Source organism: Gavia stellata, chromosome 14 (genome assembly GCF_030936135.1).
Source record: "Gavia stellata isolate bGavSte3 chromosome 14, bGavSte3.hap2, whole genome shotgun sequence".
Lineage (NCBI taxonomy): Eukaryota > Metazoa > Chordata > Aves > Gaviiformes > Gaviidae > Gavia > Gavia stellata.
The window spans coordinates 79,653-90,511 of NC_082607.1; the positions used below are offsets into that span (position 1 = coordinate 79,653).

Genomic DNA, 10,859 nt, shown 5'->3' on the forward strand with positions numbered 1-10,859 from the left:
ACAGTGACAGGGAGGGGGACAGAGTGACAGAGAACCAAAAAAAAAAAGAGGGAACAGGACAGAGAAATGGGGAGGAAAGGCAAGGAGAAGGACAGAGAAACAGGGAGAGGGAATAGGGAGTAGGACAGAGAGATGGAGCAAGAAAGGAAAAAAGGACGGGTGGCAGAACAAAGGGAAAGAGAGACAAGGACAAGAAGCAGAACAAAGGGATGGAAGAGAAAAAAAACAGTGATGGGCTGCAGGACAGAGATGGAGGAATTAAAAAAGAGACACGGGGAGCATGAGAGAATGGCAGAGAAAGGAAAAAGAGACAGAGAGCAGGACAGCATTGGAGGTAAAAACCAACTGTGATGGGAAGTGGGAGAGAGATAGGGAAAAAGGAAAAACATACTGAGGAAGAGAGAAAGGAAAGAAGGGACAGCTAGCTGGGAAGGGGGGATGTATAGAAAGAAAGGATGGGAGAGGTAATGGGTCAGAGAGAGAAAGACAGGAAAGATAGCGAAAGGAAGCAGGGCAGAGGGACAGCAAGAGGAATAAAAAAAAGGACAGGGATCTGAACAGAGATGGAGGAAAAAAAAACCCACCAAGGACAGAAGAAAAGAGACAGAAAGAGTGACAGGGAACAGGGCAGAAAAAGAAAGATCAGGACAGCGGCAGGATGAAGATGGAGAAAAAAACCTGGGATGGTCAACATGACAGAGAGGGAGTAAAAAAGAATATGGGCACGGAGCAGGACAAAGGGATATAGCGAAAATCGATGGGACAGGAAAAAAGACAGGGCAACAGACAAGAATAATGACAACAAGAGAGAAAGACAGAGACCGTGAGAAGCACAGGGGGTTGGAAAATGAAAGAGAGGCATTAGGAGCCCTGCAGAGAGATAGAGGGGGGGAAAAAAAAAGGCAGGGAGCAGCACAAAGGGTCAGAGAGAGCAGGAGATGAGCAGGAGGAGGACGACAGGCAGTGAGCTACAGAATGAAGTACCGCGCTTCGGCCGCGAGGCGGCAGCAGCAGCGAACACCTGGTGGGCGACGCCTGCCCAGGGGCGGCACTGGCGCTGCGGTTCCGCGCTTTGCACGCCGAGCACTCACCAACGCCGCGTACGTGGGGTGGCAGCAGCGCTTCCTTATCGGGAAGCAGCCACGAGCGCGGCGGCATCACCTCGCAGGCACTGCAGCATGGCATTGCCGTTATCGGCAGACGGCAACGTGGAGCACGGTGGCGCCCACCTGCAGTACCTACTTTTGGTCGCTGTGTGGCATCAGCGAGTCCGGTGTCCCGCGCCACCGCGCATGCGCGGCGCCCCACCCTCATTTTGGTCGCTGGGCGGCAGCGGCGAAGGCAGTTTAGCGCTCCACTGCGCATGCGCGGAGCCTGAGCTGCAGGTGCGCAGCCACCATGCGAGCTGTAATACGGCGGTTCGGTTGCTGGGCAGCGCGCCACTGCGCATGCGCTGTCGAAGCGCGGCCACACAGCTCTTTGGGGAATGGGCGCAGCTGAAAGCCCGCAGAAAACCACAGGAAACTGGCCACAAACGGCACCTTGCACCACGGGGGCGGCGGAGGTAGGAAGGACTACGCCTCCCTGCACGAGGCCGAGAGCAACACAGCTGTCCGCCAGCCAAGTCCGTAAAAACTACAGCTCCCGGCATGCACTGGCAAACACAGTATGGCCGCCCGGCAGCTGAGTGCTGGAAGACTACACCTCCCGGCATGCCCCAGGAACCAACGTGGCCACCAGGCAGTCTCGTGCCTCAGGACTACAGCTCCCGGCATGCCCCGAGAGGCAGCCTTCCCTGCTTTCTGACCCTGCAGGGACACCGTCGTCGTGTGTGTGTCGTCCGTGTCCCACACCCCCACCCCCCCGACTGCCAATGCACCCGGAAGCCTGCCAAGCCCTGAGCGCAGCCCCGCTGCTCCCCAGAGCGGATTCGGGCAGCCCCCGGCTCCGGCTCTAACACGGCGCGGGCCCCCTGCACCCGCCACTCTGAGTCTCCGCCACGGACCCCACTGCCCTCCTCGGGGCTTTCCCCGGGACCTCCTGGTCGATCATGCGACCCTGCCACTGGACCCAGAGTCCTCCTCCGGTACTCCCCACGCCTCGGTGAGCACCCAGCGCCCGCCCCCACCTGGCCTCAGCGCTCGGTGCCGCCCGGGACACTCACGGTCCAAGCGACAGCCGTCCCCACTCACCTTCTCCCTTGGTGCAGCCGCAGCCCAGTAATGCTCAGGGACAGCTCCGCTCCTCCTTTGGCTCACATGGGCCCTGCCACTGCCACCTAGGGCAGGGCAGCGCCAGCCCCTCCACCAGCAGCCACCCCTTTACAGGGAGGGGCCATCACCATCAGCCTCGCTGCCTGCACCTGGGTCTCCTCCAGCCCCAGCCCACAGCTGGAGCCCAGCAGGAACAGGGGGCCATCGTCCTACCCCCATAGTGTGTCACCAGCTCCCCGGGGCTCCATCAAAACATGACCCCAGAGCACATAGGAAAGCATTGGGAAAACTCTGCAATGACAAAAAGATAAACATAAAACTTTATGGCACATTGCAAGACAAACAAGGACCTGGAGCACACAAAAGCGCTCAGGGGCAATCCAGAATGTGAACTGAGAGGTACAGAGGGCACTGGGGCCTACTCCCAACACAAATGAAGGGCCTTGCTGCACACCAAAAGGGCCCTAAGGCCTGTTGTGAGGCTCAGTGTGGGTCACAGAACATTGCTTGCAGGCAGACCCTCACCCTGTGGAAACCCTGTCTCCCAGCACTGCTTTTGCTGTCCCTGGCCCTCAATCCCAGACATTGCCCACATAGCTGAGAGTGCTGACAGCAAATCCAGGAGCAGCCTGGGGATTTCACGAGGCCCTGGAGTAGTCCCAGGTGCTGCCAGGATGATTGGAAATGCCACTGACAACTCTCAAGTTTCCATGGCAATGAAATGGAAATCCCCCCACAACCCTGTGAACAGCACAGGGTTCCTCCGAGGTGGTCCAGAAGACCTTGGGACCAATCCCCTTATACAATGTGTAACCTCCTCCCCCAGACACTGTCCTCACACACTTTTTATTGAGTCCAAAGGGCCAGCAAGAACCACAGCCATGAGTGCAAAGAATAAAGCAATCATTTAATTAACGTACAAAAGCAACAACTGAGAGGCAGTCTGCCACAGAGCTCTGTGCCAGTACACTCCCAGTTTACCTGCAGCACCTTAAGAGTCATTGCTGGACCAGTGTTCATCAATCCAGTTGCCAAGAGTCGGTTCCTGTTACTGCTCTTGATGTGGCAAATCACAGAGGAGCTGCCCACCTCCTCCAAGCTTTCTCCTTCAAAGATAGGAATCAGGTCTGGTACTTGAGAGGAAAACCCCTTATCTGATCTGTATGTGCTTCTGCCCTACCCCTAGGCAAAAGCCCTGCAAGAAACTTTCACAGCTCTTGCCTCCCCGCCACCTCAGCAGTTTGGCTCACTATACTGTGCCTGCACCGCATCAATCCTAGACCTCAGATCAGAGCACAGAACTGAACAGGAGGCACAGGGGAAGATACCTGTAGTGATCCTAACCAGAAGACTGTTGTACATCGAGGAGTTGGTGATCCACACAACAGTTAACCCGAGAAGGCGCAGGCCTGTGCTGTGCTGCACATATAGGTTGGCTTTCAGGTCTGTGTTGTGCTAAGCATATTCCTTGCTCATAGGATAAATTTAGCCATCTAATTGTAACAAAGGAGCCTGCAGGCAGCTCCCACTTCACATTGGCAATTACATCACCTGCACATCCTTGTCTTTTATCATAAAGTGAAGCAGCTGTTTGTCATGTGAACATTCTTCTGTTTGATAGTAGAAATAACGAATGGAATTATTTTCTTCTAAGAGATCCTGTAAGAGCTCTAAAGGCAAAGATGTCTGCAGAACATCCCCCACAGATGGGATCTGCACCATGTGCCAGGTCCTGAGTGGAAGTCCCTCTGATTCTGCACAGCTTGGAGTTCCTGGCATTTGAAGGGACATAAGATTATCTATACTATCCCCTTTTTCCTTCTACAGTTAGCTTCAGTGAATGTGCCTTTCTCTCTGGAATTATAATAAAAACTACCCCTGGTGCATTACAGTTACAAACTCCAAAGAAGGGTTCACAGCCTACTGTTTATGGTTGAGGGCTTACAGTTTATTTTCTAAGGATTTAGACCTTTCTATTTAACAGTAAGCCATCAAACCTGAACCCTAAAGTGATAAACTGCAAATCTCGGAACGCAAACGATCATTGGAGATTTAGAATTTATTGATGAGGTTAGATCTAAAATCCTGTGCCCTGATCAGTAAAAGAATAAACTGTAAACTCCAGTTGATAAACACTGAGCCCTACAAAATAAAGTAATAAAGCTCAGCTCTCGAGTGAGAAACCATGCAAAACAAACTTTAAACAATAAACCTTAAGTGAAAAACACTGTACTCTCAGTTTTAAGGGACAAATACCAAAGTGTATATGACCAGGAAGACAGTAATGAGAAGCTGAGTAACTTTAGCCCTCAGTTTTAAAAGTTTGCCCTTTATTCGGCAGAGCAGCAGAACGTGAACACACCAAGAACCCTTTACAGTCATTGTGAATAGGCTTGGTTTCAGCCACCATTCATACGTGACCATATGCATGCATCAATCCATGTGGTTGCACTAAGCTGCACTTCCACAGAACCTACCTGTGACACTGAGAGTACTAATTCATCTCCATTGCAGAAAATTAGTATTTGTGGTGCTCTCAACTCCACAGGCAAACATCCAGAGCCGGTGGGGCTACATCTGGCTGGTGACCAGCCACCACTGGTGTTCCTCAGGGCTCAATTCTAGGGCCAGTTCTGTTCAATATATTTATCAATGATCTAGATGCAGGTGTTGAATGCACCATTAGCAAGCTTACTGACGATACCAAACTGGGAGATGCCGTTGGCTCTCTCAAGAGCCAACAGGCCTTGCAGAGGGATCTAGATAGATTAGAGCATTTGGCAGTCATCAACGGCACGAAATTTAACAAGCATGAAATTTTACAAGCATAAATGATGATTCTGCACCTGAGATGGAGTAACGCCGGGCGCACGTCTAACTTGAGAGAGGATTAGCTGGAGAGCAGCCCTGCAGAAAAGGATCTGGGAGTGCTGGTCGGCAGCATGCTCAACAGGAGTCAGCAGCATGCCCTGGCAGCCAAGAACACAAGCCACATCCCGGGGTGCATTAAACACAGCATAACCAGATGGTCAAGAGAGGGGATTATCCCACTGTACGGACTCACCTGGAGTACTGTGTGCAGTCCTGGGGCCGACCATATAAGGATGTTAAGGTGCTTGACCACATCCAGAGGAGGGCAACAAAGCTGGTGACAGGGCTGGAAGAGATGTCCTGTGAGGAGCGGCTGAGGACTCTGGGTTTGTCTCATTTGGAGAACAGGAGGCTGAAGGGCGACCTCATTGCTCCCTGCAGCTTCCTGAGGAGGGTACATGGAGAGGGAGGTGCCGATCCTTTCTGCCTGGGATCCAGTGATAGGATGCGTGGGAACGTCTCAAAGCTGCGTCAGGGGAGGTTTAGACTGGACATTAGGAAGCATTTCCTTAGAGAGAGGGTGGTCAAACCCTGGAACAGGCTTCCTGGAGCGGTGCTTGATGCCCCATGGCTGTCAGCGTTTAAGAGGCATTTGGACAATGCCCTTAATAATATGCTTCAACTTTCGGTCAGCCCTGAATGGGTTGGGCAGTTGGACTAGATGAGGTAAGATTATCTATACTATCCCCTTTTTCCTTCTAGAGGTAGCTTCAATAAATGGAATTTCAATCATTACCTTATGGACTCCAAGTGCCTTTCCCTCTGGGATCATAATAAAAACTACCCCTGGTGCATTACATTTACAAACTCCAAAGAAGAGTTCACAGCCTACTGTTTATGGTTGAGGGCTTACAGTCCCTTCCAACTGAAATTCTATTCTGTTCTGTTCTATTCTAGACACCTGTAACCACCATCTCCCTAAGGGAAGCGATACCTGCTGAGAGAAACATTTATGACTAGTAACCAGTAAGACAACTCCTGCAGTCGCTAATGCTGCCTCAACAGCTTTTTCCTCTGGCAAGCAAATCCCACCCTGATGACTCACCGTAAAGTATGTCACAGACTGGCCAAGGGATGCTTGGGCACAACAGAGAAGGAGATGGCAATAGCAAAAAACTCATGGGGAAGCCTGAAAGATGCATCAGGGAACTCATCGAGGCACCTGCATCCCAGAAGAGCCATTATGGGACTCCTATGTCCCAGAGGAGGAGAAGGCATCAGGCTGTTGTGCCAGTGCTGGAAATATCCAGATCCCAGCATGGTGTGTGGATGCCTCAGAGACAGGGAATCCTTATGCTTTGGAGCAGCTGTACAAGCTGTGCAAGGCTTGTGGAGACTCCCTGGCAGTTTTAATTAGCACCCGGTTTAGTTGGTGCCCACATTTTGTGCGCAGGGACAGAAGTAGTTTCAGAGTGCCCAAGGATATCTTTCCTCTCTCCGTTTTTGTTTCCTCAGTTCTCAAGTAACTAACGTGGGGCTGCACTAATTGTCCCTTACTCAAAAGTGCCTTAAATCTGTTTGGTTCACCAGTTTTAAACTTCCCTGTTGCTCACCAGCACTCTTGGGCATGCTTGCTATAACCAGCCAACTTCCGCCCACAGACGCTGTGCCAAAATTTTGCTCCAGGGCCCATCTGCTTCCCACAGCTCCAGGGCGTCCAAAGAGCTGAGTGTGCACACAGGCCCACACTGGGGAAGAGCCTATGGGACCCAAAAGTGAGATAAAGAAAAGCAGAAGTTTGCCCCGAGTGTCCCACTGCTGAATGTGGTGGGGCCATGCCCTCCCTGCACCCCTGCCTCCAGGCAGTGATCGCACCGGCGGGCCCAATTCATCCCCATGCTCGAACGTAGCCAAAGGGATGCGGTCACCTCGCCGGTGTTCTCGGGCCCTCCGCACCGAGCAACAGCCCGCTCCCACTCCCTCCTTCGCTACTCCCGGGCAGGACGCATGCGCCAGCCGCAAACACGGCGGAGGCTGCAGCGCGTCTTCCAACACTGCGCATGAGCGGTCCGATACGCGTGGTGACGACAGGGGGGAAAGTGTGGGGGGGGGGGGTGGGTGGGGACGGACGGGACCGCGACGGTAAGTGGCGCCCTCAAGCGCTCACAGCCCACCATCGCGGATGGCGTGCTCACTGCTGACCCCAGGTGAGCGCAGCCCGGTACTGCAGGCGGCCGCGCTCTGCCCCCACCCGTTGGTCACACCGCGGGCTTGCAGCCCGCAGCTCACGCGTACGCATTGTGGCCCATCGCGCGCGCCCCCGTACCCGCAACCGTGAACGCTTCCGAGCTGCTCTGTCTGTCCCAATACACCAGCGAGGATCAGCAGGGTGAGCGGCTGTACTGGCATGTAAGCGATGTGAAGCAGCTACCATAAAACAATTCGCTTTCCCGTGACAAGAGGGACTAACAAGATGTGAGACTCGTTGTGCTACCGATTTGTAAGCACCGGGAAGGGGTGGCGAAAACGGCCGGTTACCTCGCCCGCTAGCAAAACACCAGAGCAGCAGCGAACACGCTGCTGCGCGGCGCCCCGCTGTGACGCAGCAGGTGCAACAGCACGGGGAACTCTGTACTGCGCCTGCGTCACGCCGCCGGCTGCAGTGCGCCGCTGTAATCGATGGAGGGCAGCAGAGAACGGCAGGCCACGCTGCGCATGCGTGCTCTCTGTAGCTACAGTACTTCGCTGCCATCAGCAGACGGCAGCGGAGTGCCCGGCAGGCTGCACTGCGCGTGTGCGGTGCTGTGGAGCGCAGGACTGCTCCAAATATGTCGTCACTGCTCATGCGCGCGTCAGCTGGTAGGCTGCAGTACCGCGCTTTGAGCCTCTGAGGCCGGTGGTAACGGGGACCGGCTGCCGGTGCGAGTGCCCGCGCCAGCTCACTCGTGTACTGAAGCCTTCCGTGTTCTGTTGACGTCACTGCCGGAAGCGCATCCCCGCGATATTCGGTGTGTGCGTCTTCTCCCTCGGCGTGCGGCCGCCTATGATGCGTCGGCGGGAGGCTTCACCGGAGAGCTCCAGCGAGGGCATCGGGGACCTTCTCAGGCGTGGCTGGGCCCGAGGCGGCTGCTCCGTCACTGTTCTTTCTCCGAGAGCTGACGAGCCACGAGCACAACCTGAACTGGGCGGTCGGCAAGTGCAGTGCGTACAGGACCGCCCCGCCTTCCTTCCCTCCCAGCCTGGGGCCGCCGCTGCCCGGTTCAGGTGCACACCGGTGCCGTTCTGCAGACGAGCAGGCTCGGTGGCGTCTCGGTAGCCCGGCGGGACCCGAAGGGGGGGGGGGGGGGGGGGGTGGCTGCGGCTGTGCCGCAGTGGTGGGAGGATCCCTCGAGGGCGGTCCGCGGGGCCCTCGGAAGGGGCGGAGCAGCGCGGGAGCCGTCTCCTCCTCCCCGAGCCCGCGGCGCTCGTCTTTCCCGGCGACGGGGTCGCCGCTCGGGGCTTTGGCCGGGAGTGGCAGTGGGGGTCTTAGAGCTGGAACTGGGCTACCTGGTCGGTCTGGCTGGGGCCCTGCGCTGGACATAAAGGGTTTCTGTCAGAGCAGCGCTATGTTACTGCTCAGCTCATGAAATTCAGTGACTTTGACTAGTAAGGTTCCAAGCAAATGCTTCCAGGGAACTTCTAATACAGCCCTGGATTTACAGCGTCTTACGTTCTTCTTATGGCACCTGGAGCACTGGCTGTCCCTTGTTGCCCAATGCTTGGTCAGGGTCTCACTAAATAGTCATAGTTTTTTGTGAACTCTGAATTCTGTGGTGGTTTTTTTTTTTTCTAGGTAGATGAATCTACAAGTGACCCTGAAGTTAAGTTGTATGCTGGTTCCCCCCCCCCATGCGTCTGATACTTAGGGTGGAGTAGGTACTAAAATACCTGAGAAGATAGATGATTTTTGGTCCACTGAAAAACTATGCAAGTTGGAAAAGGTGGGTTTTCTTTAATTTACCCATAGTTCTCAATAGCTGTTTTTCTGCGTACTTTGCAATGTAATCTGCTTGCTTTCGGAAACTTTTGCTGTTGTCTCTGGAGAGACTGATGTCATGATTCCCTTACAGGTGGGGATTCCTTAGCCAGTAGAAAGCAGAGAGCAAGAAGCTCAGCAAAAGCCTCAAAACTACCTGTTTGTGAAAATGTTTTGAATTATATCAGTAATGTATGAATGTCTTCTGTGAGAAAAGAAAGTCTGGATGTTGACGTCTGGTATTTTAAGTTTTAACTGCGCCACTCACTTTAGTGTAGGTAGTTATGGCAACTAGTTTTCCAGCTCAGTCCATATAGCTTTCTTCTGCTGCACAATGCTATCCTTAGTCTTGTTTTGCTGTAGTTTGTAATAAGACTCCAGAACAGAATCTCATCAGCTTGGTTTATCTACTGAAGATTTCTTTATTATAACTGGAGTAAAGAAGGGTATGTTTCACTTGTTTGTTTCTGCAGCTTTGTCAGGATGATGCAAGTGCGTCGGTCAAGTTCCTGATGCGAGTTACTGGCATTGGGTACAACCTTTTTTGCCCTATGTATTTGATGGAGTTATGAACAGAAACTGGGAGATTGGAGACTGTGAGCAGAAAGAATTTTGGCTTGTGCTGCAGTACACAAACTGAGACACCAGATGTGAAATTCACTGAAAGGAAGGGGTACAGAGTTGCCCAATATGGACTTTGCAGCAGAGAAGTAGAACTGGTGAATTCATGTGTGCAAGCTGAGAGGGGAAGGAGAGAGGAGCTGGTCAAAAAGAGAGTCATGAAAGACTGAGAATAGTAAAAGTGGAAAGGCAGAGTAGGACCAGAGTGGTCAGCTGAAGCCTTTGTGCAGAGTATTCATTCTAGTTGCATGCTCAGTGATCCTCACCCTGGATGGTTTTCTTAATGTGTTGGAAACGTTTCTGGTAAATACTGTAGTTTCCTAAATTTTTCACCACATCCTTGCTAGTACTGGATGCCATTATAGCAGGGAGAGGCAGACTCCTTACGCATAGGCAACATTATGGCACAAAAAAGGTATGCCTTTGGGGAGGTCATCTACTTTGGAGTTTCTGTGCTGACTTTAAAGATGAGGTGTTCTAAGCGTCATGCAGTTAACCTAAAGTAAATTATTTAGGCTTCAGTAACAGAATTGTGTAGCTTTGTGTAATGAGAGGTTATTCCGTGAATCTCAGTTAAAGCTTTGGAAAAGTGCTCTGAAAGTATGATAGACTAACTGGTCTCAACATTCTTTTTGCTTTGTTTTGCAGGGTAATCCTCCAAAGGAGGACATTTGAAGAGAAGCAACTGGACCTAGTAATACAGTAGTTCATTTCAGTCATTTTCTTTGAGACAAGCATCCAAGTATAGGAGACGTATCAAAAGGTAATAGGTTTAAAATGGCAGGAAATTTATTAAGTGCTATCACTCTTCTAGGCAGTTGAGCATTGAAAGAAATGTGGGTTAAGTGCTTCTATATGAAAGTTTGAGAGGGAGTACTGAGCAAAGGAACACCAGAAGCTGCTTGGAGCTGTGTCAGAACCAAGTTTGCTCACTGATTCAGACTTTTTAATTTTTATTATTCTCTTACAAATCTGAATGAAAACAAATGAAGGAATGCTGATATTTGTCTGAAAAACAGAGACTATTTGAGGATCTCTTTAGATAAATTAGGTGAAAAAAAGATGGAAATAAGGATGCAGAGGGCGGTAGTTTTTCAGGAAAATGGACGCAGAGATGTGCGGTTTCCATCCATTACTCAGAGCTTCAATGCAGATGACTGTACTTGTCTTTGGCTGAATTAAATGAGGTTTATATCACC

The 10,859-nt window shown here is 52.0% G+C and overlaps 1 long non-coding RNA gene across 1 annotated transcript; it reads left to right on the forward strand.

The window, feature by feature from the left end:
* The first annotated feature begins 7,907 nt into the window (after positions 1-7,907).
* Positions 7,908-10,859, forward strand: LOC132318132 (uncharacterized). The gene is made up of 3 exons (XR_009484283.1): positions 7,908-8,225; positions 8,857-9,004; positions 10,309-10,859. It is a non-coding gene; the product is annotated as an uncharacterized LOC132318132 (long non-coding RNA).